This window comes from Rhinopithecus roxellana, chromosome 8 (genome assembly GCF_007565055.1).
Source record: "Rhinopithecus roxellana isolate Shanxi Qingling chromosome 8, ASM756505v1, whole genome shotgun sequence".
NCBI classification, from domain to species: domain Eukaryota; kingdom Metazoa; phylum Chordata; class Mammalia; order Primates; family Cercopithecidae; genus Rhinopithecus; species Rhinopithecus roxellana.
Window position 1 is genome coordinate 132,356,386 of NC_044556.1, and position 13,259 is coordinate 132,369,644.

At 46.9% G+C, this 13,259-nt stretch overlaps 1 pseudogene; it reads left to right on the forward strand.

The window, feature by feature from the left end:
* The first annotated feature begins 4,730 nt into the window (after positions 1 to 4,730).
* LOC104666822 lies at positions 4,731 to 8,637 on the forward strand (annotated as a pseudogene).
* The last annotated feature ends 4,622 nt before the right edge of the window (positions 8,638 to 13,259 follow it).

Here is a 13,259-nt window from a genome sequence, read left to right on the forward strand (position 1 = left end):
GAGATAGGGTCTCACTCTGTCACCCAGGCTGCAGTGCAGTGGCGTGATCTTGGCTCACTATCGCTTCTGCCTCCCAGATGCAATCGATTATCATGCCTCAGCCTCCCGAGTAGCTGGGATTACAGGCGTGTGCCACCAGGCCCAGCTAATTTTTTTGTATTTTTAGTAGAGACAGGGTTTCACTATGTTGGCCAGGCTGGTCTTTAACTCTTGGCCTCAAGTGATCTGCCCACCTCGGCCTCCCAAAGTGCTGGGATTACAGGGCATGAGCCACCATGCCCTGCCAAATTTCTTAAATAAGACACAAAAGTACTAACTATGAAGGAAAACATTTGCTTGAGGCCACGAGTTCAAGACAAACCTGGGCAATGTAGGAAGACCCCGTATCTACAAAACACACAAAAATGAGTGGGGTGTGGTGATGCGTACCTATGGTCCCAGATACTCAGGAGGCTGAGGTGGAAAGATTGTTTGAACCTGGGAGGTGGAGGCTGGAGTGAGCTGACATCGTGCCCCTGGATTCCAGGCTGGGCAACAGAGCCAGAGCCTGTCTCAAAATAAATCAATAGATAATAAAGGAAAACACTGATAAAATGTGTTTATCAAAGATCCCGTAAAGAAAGTGAAATGGCTCCTTCCCGGCCTGGTGGAGCAGGAGGCGCCATCGTGGGAGTCGACATCCACCACAGCAAGGACAGAAAGGCTGGGCGCAGGGAGCCCAAGCGCTGGACATCTACCTACGGCTGTTGGTCAAGCTGTCCACCTTCAGCCAGGTTATACTGAAGAGGCTTTTTCTGAATCGCACCAACCGGCCACCTCTGATCCTGATCGGAAGATGAAGCTTTCAGGCCTGGAAAACAAAATGGTTAATGGTTTCAGGCCCACAGCTGCGGTTGTGCGGGTTCAGGAGGTGCCCAGAGTAAAGGTTCGCACTGTGTGTGAGCGGCCAGGGCCCAGCCGCATCCTCAAGGCTGGGGCAAGATCCGCACCTTTGAGCAGCTGGCCTGGATTCCCCCAAGGGCTGTGGCACCATCCTGCTTTCTGGTTCTCAAAAGGGCCCATAGCGACACTGGCATGTCCCCTGGCAACCCCGCACAGCCACACCAAACCCTATGTGTTCCAAGGGCCGAAATTTTCAGTGTGCCAGGGCCCCATGGGCCAGCCGAGCTAGAAAAACGAACCCTGATCCTACTCTCTTATTAAAAACATTTTGGGTGCTGTATTAGTCCGTTTTCACCCTGCTAATAAAAACATACCCAGGACTGGGCAATTTACTAAAGAAAGAGGTTTATTGGACTTACAGTTCCCACATGGCTGGGGAAGCCTCACAATCAGGGTGGAAGGTGGAAGGCATATCTCCCACGGCGGTAGACAAGAGAAGCGCGCTTGTGCACCTACACTCCCCATCTTAAAACCATCAGATCTCGTGAGATTTATTCACTATCACGAGAACAGCACGGGAAAGACCCGCCCCCATGATTCAATTATCTACCACCTGGTCGCTCACTCAACACGTGGGAATTCAAGATGAGAGTTGGGTGAGGACACAGCCAAACCATATCAGACGCTGAATGAAACGAAACGAAATAGGAGGCAAGGGGAGGCGAGGCGAGGGGAGGCGAGGCGAAGCGAGGGGAGGGGAGGCGAGGCAAGGGGAGGGGAGGCGAGGCGAGGGGAGGCGAGGGGAAGGGAAGGGAGGCGAGGCGAGGGGAGGGGAGGGGAGAAGGCTAGACACACACTGGGAGAAGATGCTTGCCACATACATAGCCAGTGAAGTAGTAGAATCTGGAATACACAAAGGGCTCAGAACAAAAAAAAAGAAAAAGAAAAAAAAAAAGACACAAGGGATGGGACTGAAGGGTTTACAGAAGGCCGTAGATGAAGAGGTTCCCACTAGACAGATAAGATACAGGATGACCAGGAAATTTGAATATCAAACAAATAATTTTTTTTTAGTTTTAAGTATGTCCCATGTAATATTTTGGACATAGTTAGGCTAAAAATATTTAAAACACACAAACTAAAAAGTTATTTGTTGTCTGTCTGAAATTTGACTGTACTGGGTACCCTGTATTTTTATTTGCTAAGCCCGGCAACCCTAATTATGAACTTCTTGTTATTTTCAAAGAAAATGTCTTTTGGCTTGTAAGTCAAAACCAATTATACAGCACATAAAAAGAACCATTTTATATAGTAAGGCTTTCTTGCAAATGGCAGGGCATAAAAATACCAGAAAAGTTAGAGATACAGGAGCTTGGAATGGTGGTGTGCACCTATAGTTCCAGCTACTGGGGAGGCTGAGGCAGGAGGACCACTTGAACCCAGGAGTTCAAGACCAGCCAGGGCAATATAAAGAGACTCCCATCTCAAAAAAAAAGGTTGAGGTGTGAAATCAGTCAAACTTTAGTTTGAACCCCAGCTCTGCCACTTGCTAAATCTGGAGTAACTTAGCTTTTTCTGTGTTGCTCTCTTTATAAATGAAGGGCCTACCCTCACGGAGCTGTTGTAGTAAATGAGGTAAGATGTGTTGTAAGTGCTTGGCATGGTGCCAGGCACAACATGTTGTGCTCCTGATAATATTAATCACTCTTATCCTTGCTCTGGGGTTTCTTAAAACTAAAAACTAAAATAAGATAGATAGCATTTTGGTGACCAAGAATGCATCCTCATTTCTGGAATATTTGAGGCAAAGTCAGAGGCAGAGGCTCCCCGCCTCTGTCCCCTCCCATCCCTCACTGCTCCAGATTCCCTTATTGCTCAAGAGCTAGAAGGCATAAAAGGGACAAGATAACCTCCAAGATCCTCCCAACCCTAGGATTTGATGGTCCTTGTTTTCTGAGTAACATTAGGTTCCTGATGGCGGTAGCTCTTAGTGGCTGTGACTGAGGGAGGTGTCAAATTACATTCTACAGTGTGAGTTCAGTTATGGGGATTCACTCTGAGACTGTAAAACATGTATTTATATTTCTACTCTGGAAAATACAGTGTCCTATTCTTTCTAACTCTTATTCATAGCTCAGATTGTCACTGAGGATCCAGAGAAAACAACACACATAATTAGTTGCGGGCCTGGCCAAGATCTGAGACTCCAAGAGCAACACATTGTTTAACGTACAGAACTCTTTCTCTCTATCCTTTTCCTTTTTTCTTCCCGCCCTCCCTATCACTCTAACCCCATATGCTACGTGAAAGATATTTTTGTTAATGTAGTCACAGGTCCAACTAACAGGCAATTACTGTCAACACATTAATTTTAAGAATGTGAGGCCAGGTGTGGCTCACACCTCTAATCCCAGCACTTTGGAAAGCCAAGGGGTGCAGATCACTTGAGCCCAGGAGTTCAAGACCAGCCTCGGCATCATGGCTAAACTCCACTCTACAAAAAATTATCTGGGTATGGTGGCACACACCTGTAGTCCCAGCTACTCGGGAGGCTGAGGCACGAGAATCACTTGAGCCTGGGAGGCAAAGGTTGCAGTGCAGAGAACACATCATTGCACTCCAGCCTGGGCAACAGAGCGAGACTCTGTCTCAAAAACAAAAACAAACAAAAAGAATGTGATTGACAAATAATGATGATATTGCCAATCGGGGGGGAAAAAAGTTTACATAAAAAACAAAACAAAACAAAACCTGTCACCAGAATAAGAAATAAAGTATCCAGAACAGACATTATCATACTCTGCATCAGTGGCTCTATAGCACCAAATGATCTGAAACTCCTTGAAGGAGGAACTAGATGGGTAGGTGTTGGTGCAACCACAGGCCTGACTTACATGGTGGCCATCCTTTAGAAGACAATTTTTCACAGCATGGCAGAGAGACCCAGAATTTAAACTCAGCCGTCACTCAGGAGGAGTAAAGAAGTGACAGAATTGAGAGCTGGAGCTACACAGGGGTTTCCAGTGATGTCAGCATCTGGTGGGTTTTCACCAGGGGGTTTATGGCACTCCTTGCTCAGTTTCACTCTTTCTCCATTACGGAAGCCTCAGACATTTCCAAACTAATTCGGTTGAGTGCTCAGAAAAACATCAAGCCAGCTGGGCGCCGTGGCACACGCCTGTAATCCCAGCACTCTGGGAGGCCAAGGTGGGTGGATCACCTGAGGTCAGCCTGGCCAACATGGTGAAACCCCATCTCTACTAAAAATACAAAAGAATTAGCCAGGCGTGGTGGCGTGTGCCTGTAATCCCAGCTACTCCAGAGGCAAGGGCAGGAGAATCGCTGGAACCCGGGAGGCAGAGGTTACAGTCAGCCGAGATCGCGCCATTGCACTCCAGCCTGGGCAATAAGAGCAAAACTCCTTCTCAAAGTAAAAATAAAAAAAGAAAAGCATCAAGCCTGTTTTAGAATAGATAAGCAGCCTTTCTTTGCAGGCTGAAGTCATCTCATTCTTACTCGGCCAGTCAGCCCACAAATGTAAGCAAGCTGGCCAGATCCTCAGCACACCAGAAGGTACCCCAGCTTAACAGCACACCGGAAGATACTCCAGCTTAATGGTTCCAAATAGTGTCTTGTCAAGTCATGCTGCAGAGACTCCGTCAGAGCTCCAGCGGAACTCAGTGAAATTATATAATAAATAATGCTCTCCCTTCCAGCCTGGAGTAGCAGAAAGAGGTGGCGCTGCGATTAAGAGTCCTGTGCAAGAGCTTAACTTTGGGCCTCTACCTTCTTATAAGAGGTGGGCAGGATAATCCCTGCGGTCCCTCATTGTTTGGACATTCTATGGCATGCACTGTGTCATGGAAAAGAAAGCCCTCTCTTCACTCCCAGATGCAGATTCTGATGGCTTACTCAAATACGGTAATATTTTGTTATCGTTTCCTTTTGCCTTGGGAGAAAAGAAGAGAGGAAAGAAAGGAAGGGCAGAGAGAGAAAAGGCTTTAGAAATCAACAAAATTAACACCATAAAACACAAAGCCGTGCTTTTTAGAGTTGTTCAGCTGCTGGGACAGGAATAAAGCAGCTCCCCTGCAATGCAAGAGGCTGTATAAAAGGCATTCTAAGGCCACGCGAGGTGGCTCACGCCTGTAATCCCAGCATTTTGGGAGGCCAAGGTGGGCAGATCACAAGGTCAAGACTTAGAGACCCACCTGGGTAATATCGTGAAACCTTGTGTCTACCAAAAACACAAAAATTAGCCAGGTGTGGTGGCACGTGCCTGTAGTCCCAGCTACTCAGGAGACTGAGGCAGAAGAATCTCTTGAACCTGGGAGGTGGAGGTTGCAGTGAGCCGAGATTGCACCGCTGCACTCCGGCCTGGGTAACAGAGCAAGACTCCATCTCAAAAAAAAAAAAAAAAAAAAAGGCATTCTGTCATGTGGCCATGATTCTGATCTCACCTCATTGTCAAATCCAACTTGTATATTCAAAGTGAAATGCAGGATGCCACCGACAACATGCCTGGAGGCTCAGAGGTCTCCAATGAGCTGGAAAACAAGACATCACATTCTTCCCTGCCCCTGCCCCAGAAAGATTTTCTGGCTTCTCAGCCTCTGTTTCCTAATCTAAAACCACCTCTGGAGTGTCACTTGGATGGTTAATGAAAACATCATTCATTTACCCAAAATGAGTGTTTTGCTAAAAGAATATAAGATCCTGAAAACTGGTGTTTTTTTTTTTTTTTTTTTTGAGACGGAGTCTCACTCTATTGCCCAGACTGGAGTACAGTGGCAGGATCTCAGCTCACTGCAACCTCCACCTTCCTGGTTCAAGCAATTCTCCTGCCTCCGCCTCCTGAGTAGTGGGGCTTACAGATGTGCACCACCATGCCCAGCTGATTTTTGTATTTTTAGTAGAGATGGTGTTTCACCATGTTGGTCAGGCTGGTCTTGAACTCTTGACTTCAGGTGATCCACTCACCTTGGCCTCCCAAAGTGGTGGGATTACCAGCGTGAGCCACCACTCCAGGCTGAAAAGTATTTAATTTAACAAAAGGTGGAGCAATCCTTACCAATGCAGGAATGTTTCAGTGTGCCCCTTTTCCCACCAACTGAGAGAAGAGAAAAGAAAGTTTCCCTGAGGGTTTGGGGAGGAGTTTCCTTCTTGTTTCCATCACTACAGCCAGACAACTGCCTGCAGACTGCCTGTGATCACTACAGCAATGTTAATTATTACTGGAAAATGAAGAGAAAAATCATTTAGCCCTGGGATCTAGGTGACCATTGTGCAACATTCAAATCCACTTCAGTTCAAAAGGATTTCCAGGGGAAAATTCCACTCTGTGCTCCCCAAGCCATCACTTTCCTGGCTGCCTATCACTCACCCCCAGAGCTTCCTCCTCCACTCACCCTAACTGCCCAATGAAAGAGCAGCCTCAGGTCCCCACCCAGGTACAGACAACATCCCATGTCACACACCTCAGGGCAGCTTCACATCTGGAAGGGACGAGAACTGGAACGGTCATTCCGGATATTTTCTTTCCTGCCTACCTGGGGACTAAGGCTGTGTGTGTGTGTGTGTGTGTGTGTGTGTGTGTGTATCAGAGTTTTTCATGTTTACATGAAGTTAAGGCTGTGTGTGTGTGTGTGTGTGTGTCTATCAGAGTGTTTTTCATGTTTACGTGAAGTTAAGGCTGTGTGTGTGTGTGTGTGTGTGTATCAGAATGTTTTTCATGTTTACATGAAGTTTCCATCCAGAACAAAACAAAATTTCTCCCATTAAAGAGAAAAGGTCCCCAAAGGCAGTGCTTCTTTAAATATGTGCCTCAGGATATGTTATGAGCAAAAATGCTCTTTGGTTTTATATCAAAAGACAGTTTAGGGCTCACGCCTGTAATCCCAACCCTTTGGGAGGCTAAGGTAGTGGATCGCTTGAGTCCAGCAGTTCGAGACCAGCCTAGGCAGCATGGCAAGACCCTGTTTCTACAAAAAATAAAAAAAAATCTCAACTACTCAGAGGCTGAGGTGGAAGGATCACCTGAGCCTGGGGAGGTTGAAGTTGCAGTGAGCTGTGATCGTGCCACTGCACTCCAGCCTGGGTGACAGAGTGAGACCTTGTCTCAAAAAAGAAAGAAAAAAGAAAGAGAACGAGAGAGAGAGAGAGAGAGAGAGAGGAAGAAAGGAAGGGAGGGAGGGAAGGGAGAAAGGAAGGAGGGAAGGAGGAGCTTAACATTTTTCTTTTTGAGGGACTCACTCTGTTGCCCAAGCTGAGTGCTGTGGCACGATCATGGCTCACTGAAGCCTCGACTTCCTGGACTCAAGCAATCTTCATGCCTCAGCCTCTCAAGTAGCTGGAAGGTGCTCACCACTATATCCAGCTAATTTTTTTGTCTGTTTGTTTTTTGTTTTTTGTATTTTTTTTGAGACGGAGTCTCGCTCTGTCGCCCAGGCTGGAGTGCAGTGGCCGGATCTCAGCTCACTGCAAACTCCGCCTCCCGGGTTCACGCCATTCCCCTGCCTCAGCCTCCTGAGTAGCTGGGACTACAGGCGCCCGCCACCTCGTCTGGCTAGTTTTTTGTATTTTTTTAGTAGAGATGGAGTTTCACTGTGTTAGCCAGGATGGTCTCAATCTCCTGACCTCGTGATCCGCCCATCTCGGCCTCCCAAAGTGCTGGGATTACAGGCTTGAGCCACCGCGCCCGGCCCCCAGCTAATTTTTTATTATGTGTAGAGACAGGGTCTCACTATGTTGCCCAGGATGAAACTTAACTGTCTTAAACTGATTTCTGGACTATGAGACTTTGCAGGTATGTACCTCTAAGTAATGGATATGGCTTTCAGTGTCACTGAATTTCATTGGACCGTGGAACACTTTCATCTTGCTGTTAACTATGGAGCTAATATTCTTCAGAATATACTCTGGGAAAAGTTGTCTTTGGATGAAGATAATTTCTTCTTTTCCCATTTCCTAATCTCTGATTTAGTAATTACTCTTTTGGAATTAAGCAGGACTTGATTTAGAAACACAGGTCACCACAGCAACTTGAGATCTGTTGGATGTTCAGTTTGGGAGCCTAAGAATCATTTTCTTATTCTGGTAGCTGAAGAAGAATAGACTGATTTGTCCACCACAACTTCCTCATCAGAAAAGCAGTCTTTGGGCTGGATGTGGTGGCTCATACCTATAATCTCAACATGTTAGGAGGCCCAGGCAGAAGGATTGCTTGAGGCCAGGAGTCCAAGACAAGTCTGGGCAACATAATGAGGTCTCATCTCTACAAAAAAAAAAAAAAAAAACGGGCGGGTCCAGTCAGCAGCCTCCCCTTTTGAGCCCCCTCGCTTCCTGATGTTCTGTCCCCGCTGCCTGCCTTCTCCCGCCACCTCTGCCTTCCACAGCCATTTCCATCGAGGAAAAGGAATCGAATCGTAAGTTTGCTATCCAGAACCTCCACTCGTTCAACTCCTTTGCTGATGCAAGGAAGGGTGATGACCTGGCACTGAGGATTATGTCCATATAGAAATTCAACAGAGAAATGGCAGGAAGACCCTTACTACTGTCCAAGGGATTGCTGATGATTATGATAAAAAGAAACTAGTGAAGGCGTTTAAGAAGTTTGCCTGCAATGGTACTGTAATTGAGCATCCAGAATATGGAGAAGCAATTCAGCGACAGGATGACCAACGCAAGAACATATGCCAGCTCCTTGTAGAGCTTGGACTGGCTAAGGACAATCAGCTGAAGGTTCATGGGTTTTAAGTGCTTGTGGCTCACTGAAGCTTAAGTGAGGATTTCCTTGCACTGAGTAGAATTTCCCTTCTGTCCTTTGTCACAAGTTTAAAAACCTCCACAGCTTGTATAATGTAACCATTTGGAGTCTGCTTTTAACTTGGCCTAGTGTAACTCCTTCATGCAATAAACTGAAAAGAGCCAAAAAAAGATGAAAAAAAAAAAAGAAAAAAAAGGTGAGGGGGAGCAGTCTTTTATCTCAGAGACCCAAGATCTCCAAGAGGAAAGAGACCTTAGCATTGTCCTGGAGCCCCTTACTTTTTCCAAGTACCTTTGAGACCAGCTCATTTGAACTTCCTCCTCTTGGGCTCCTCTCTACAACTTACCAGTGGATTTACTTTAATGGGATACAGATGGGGTTTTAATTTTATGCAGTGGCTCTCAAAGTGCAGTTCCCGGACAAGAAGCATCAGCAGCACCCGGAAACTTGTTAGAACTGCCCCTACTCCCAGATAATAAGAATCCGAAACTCTGGGAACAAAGATTGAGCAATCTTGTTTTAAAAACCCTTCCAGGTGATTCTGTTGCATGTTAAAGCTTGAGAGCCCCTGACCTTGAGAAATCCTCTTTTACATTTTCATTTATTCATTCTGCAAATATTTGCTGAATACTAGGGCTACAGCGGTGTTCAAGACAAACAAGGTCTTTAACCAAAGGAACTAAACAATAAACAATCAAAAAACACCAAAATGAAATTGCTAAAGTTAGGGTGGTAGGCAAAATGAATGAGGGAGGACAATTGAAATAGAGAAGTCCATGAGATCTTCTCAGAGGAGGTGATATCTGAGCTGAGACCTGAAGAAGCAGAATGAGCCGGAGAAAAAGCATTCAGACAGGTAGGACAGCCATGTCAAAGCCTCTGAGATGAGAAAGGGTTGAGGGTATTAGAGGATGAGAGAGGCCAGAGAGTAGGAATAAATTAGACTGGAAGATGCAGATTCCCACACACCCCATCCAATGAGCTGTTTATTCAGCAGGTTCAAGAATCTGCATTTTCACAAGCTCTTAAGAAATTCTGATACCCACTGAAGTTTGAAAGCCACTGTCCTGGCTGGGCACCGTGGCTCACGCCTGTAATCCCAGCACTTTGGGAGGCCAAGGCGGGCGGATGGTCTGAGGTCAGAAATTCGAGACCAGCCTGGCCAACATGGTGAAAGCCCATCTTTACAGAAATACAAAAATTAGCTTGGCGTGGTGGCAGATGTCTGTAATCCCAGCTACTCAGGAGGCTGAGACAGGAGACTCGTTTGAACCCAGGAGGCGGAAGTTACAGTGAGCGGAGATAGCTCCACTGCACTCCAGCCTGGGCAATAGAGCAAAACTCAGTCTCAAAAAAAAAAAAAAAAGAAAGGAAAACCGCTGTCCCCCTAAAGTCACACAGCTATAGAATGTCAGAGCCGAAGGGGCAGCACAACTAAGAGATATAAAACTGCAGATCAGGCTCCATGCTTAGCAAGTGGAAACCTGATATTGTGGCCTCTGTCCAGTGCCCTTGTCTCTAAGAAAAGGTGCCCAGAGATCAGCACTGGGCCCAACCTTGCTGATTTCCTCAGCTGGTCAGTCAGTGAAGTTTGCTACTAGGATTTCCTGAGGGAGATTCGCGGCATGCCCACTCCACACACGCCTCTGGACATTTGTCCAGGGAGAAAACAAGCGTGCTAAATATTGTGATCCCTAGATGACCCCTCTGACTCCCCAAAGAGATCTAGCTGGAGAGCAAAACAGCAAGCAAAGTGGACCGACCATAGCCAACATGGACCCAAATTTGAACAAGCTGGGGGAGTGGCCTCTGCCGGGACTGTGACATGGGGAGGAGGGTATCACTTCCTGAGTTCCTGCTCAGAGGAAGGGAGGATCCCTATCTCTTGGCAGGTGCTCCATAAATGGCAGTTGGATGTTGAAAGAAGGATTAACAAAGGACTAAAGCAGTTGGGGATGCGGGACTGTGAGAGGTAAAGGGTTTCTCTATATAGATTGGATCGTCAGGTCCTCAAAGAGAACAGAACACTTAGTCCACCCACCTTTCCACCACATGTGCCCAGCAAGAACCTTAGCGTTGGCCTCTTGTGTGATTTCATGGTCCCTAACACTTATCCAGGTACTAGGCAGCTGTGCCCATTCCAGGCTCTAATCAAAGAATGAGGCAATGCTGCAGAGAATGAAGGCACTTTTACTTAGATTAAGCTTGCTATCTGTGTTGCACTGTATAATTTTTCAAGCATTTTTGCTTCTATTAGCTCATAATTCTGCCTGGAAAGCTCTTCCCTGTTTGATGGGCTTGTGCTTTCTCAGCTTGCAGAAGGAGGCTTTTATTATTATTACTATTGTTTTTTTTTTGAGATGCGGTCTCACTCTGTTGCCCAGGCTGGATTGCAGTGATACAATCTCGGCTCACTGCCTCCCAGGTTCAAGCGATTATCCTGCCTCAACCTCCCAAGTAGCTGGGATTACAGATGCCCACCACCACGCCAGGCTAATTTCTGTATTTTTAGTAGAGACGGGGTTCACCATGTCAGCCAGGCTGGTGTCGAACTCCTGAACTCAGGTGATCTGCCCGCCTCGGCATCCCAAAGTGCTGGGATTACAGGCGTGAGCCACTGCACCCAGCCTAAGGAGTCTTTTAAATAATTACCACCTCCTCCAAGTTAATCTGCTTCATCATTCTGCTTATCTCCCTCAGAGCATGCATCATAGTTGGTGGCTATCTTATTTAACCATTTCCTCATTGACTATCTCCCCACTCTGGAATGCAGGCCCCACAGGGGCAGGGATTACTGCCACCTTGTTTAGCATCATACCCCACCACTAGGAAGAGCTGGTTCCATTAATGAATGAAATAAGTAACAATTCAAAAGCAGATGACAGTCGAGTCCCTGAGGCACAGAGAGAAAGAGTGAGCTGCCTAACCCCTAATGCCAGGTTAGTGGCAGAACCGGTGCTAGAATTTGGGGCCTTCTGGCTCCTAGTCCCATAGTCAGGAGGATGCTAGCACCTGCCCCTGTCCTGGAAGGGAGAGGAGAAACAATCACATACCTGCAGGGGAGGGAAATGAGAGACAGCAAGAGACCAAAATCAGCTGGTCTGTCCTCTCTATAGACAATGTCCCCAGTCCATGGATTTCCTACTCTGTGATGAGAACCTCAAGCCGAGGAGACAGAATTTGTGTTCACATTGAGTTAAAACCTTTGAGCACATCCTCTTACACCAGCACCGCTTACTGCCTGAGACTCGCCGGAGCCTAGAGGTGAGGATTCGGGTCAGTGGGACTGTCTTAGTCTGCTCAGGCTGCTACAACAAAATATGGGATGGGCAGCTTGAACAACAGACATTTATTTCCCACAGTTCTGGAGGTGAGAAGTCCAAGATCAGGGGCCAGCATGGTCAGGTACCGGTGAGGGCTCTCTTCCTGACTTGCAGACGGCTGCCTTGTCACCATACATCTTCCTCTTTGGCTGTGTCTCTTATCCTTGTAGAGGGCACTAATCCCATCATAGGGCCTCACCTTTATAACCTTATCTAAACCTAATCAGCTCCCAAAGGTCCCGCCATCCAGCACCATCACATTGAGAGTTGGGGCTTTAACTTACAAATTTGGAGGGGGACACAAATATTCATTCAGTCCATAACAGGGACCCAGAAGGTGGCAGCCCCAGAGCAAAGGGTTGCTGAACGTGAACCTTCTGTGATCTTCAGCCAAAGCTGAGAAGGGGAGGTAAAAGGAAATGAGCAAGGAAGATGGAGAATTCCACCCATGGGTTAGTTTGCAACAGCTCCAGGACGGTTCCCATGGGCTTGCTGGGCTCACCAGGCTCCACTGGGAAATGAAAGCCACTCAGCTGGACCCCATTAGCAGGCCTAGATTTCCATTCCAGTGTGCCGCTGACCTGGCTAGGGCTAGCATGCTGCCCGAGGCTGAGAAAGAGTGAGGGACCATCTCGACACTGAGTCACCCATCTCAGCGACCAGGAAGCTTACATAACAAGATGGATTCCACGTGTTTGTACATCAGCCTCAGGTTACAGGGGCAGGGAGGAAAGGGGCGAGTCTGGAGGCCGCAGGAGGGGATAGGAGGTGGTTTTGAGGACCCTCATGCTGCATCTGTCCGTGCCAGGAAGTTGCTGTGGACTCGAGACTGAGAGGACACCTGATGTGGCAGAGCTCCTAGAGATTACAGATATAGATTAAAGAGAACAACATAGAGCATTAGCTTTAAATCAGTATTACACAATGCTCATGCACCCTGTCCTCAAGGCTTGGGAATGTTAAATAGCCAAGTAAAAAGAAACACGGAAGGCAAATGAGTAAGAGACTTAGTAAAAACCTGAACGCCTGGACTAAGATTTGTCTTCAGGGTATTGTTACTGCCACAAAGATAGCAATCACAGTGACATTGGAATGATGTTTGTTGGGTAGGGAAACAACAGTCTGTGGGCTAGAAAAATGTGAGTGGGCAGCTGTTTGAACTTCACTGCAAAGCTCTTTTCAGACATGACCCTTTACAGATGAAAATGAGGAGATGGGCCATGTTAGGAGACTTTCCTGGGATTTGGTGGAAAGGGGACATCCTTATTTTTAAGTCTTTTTCCACCCTA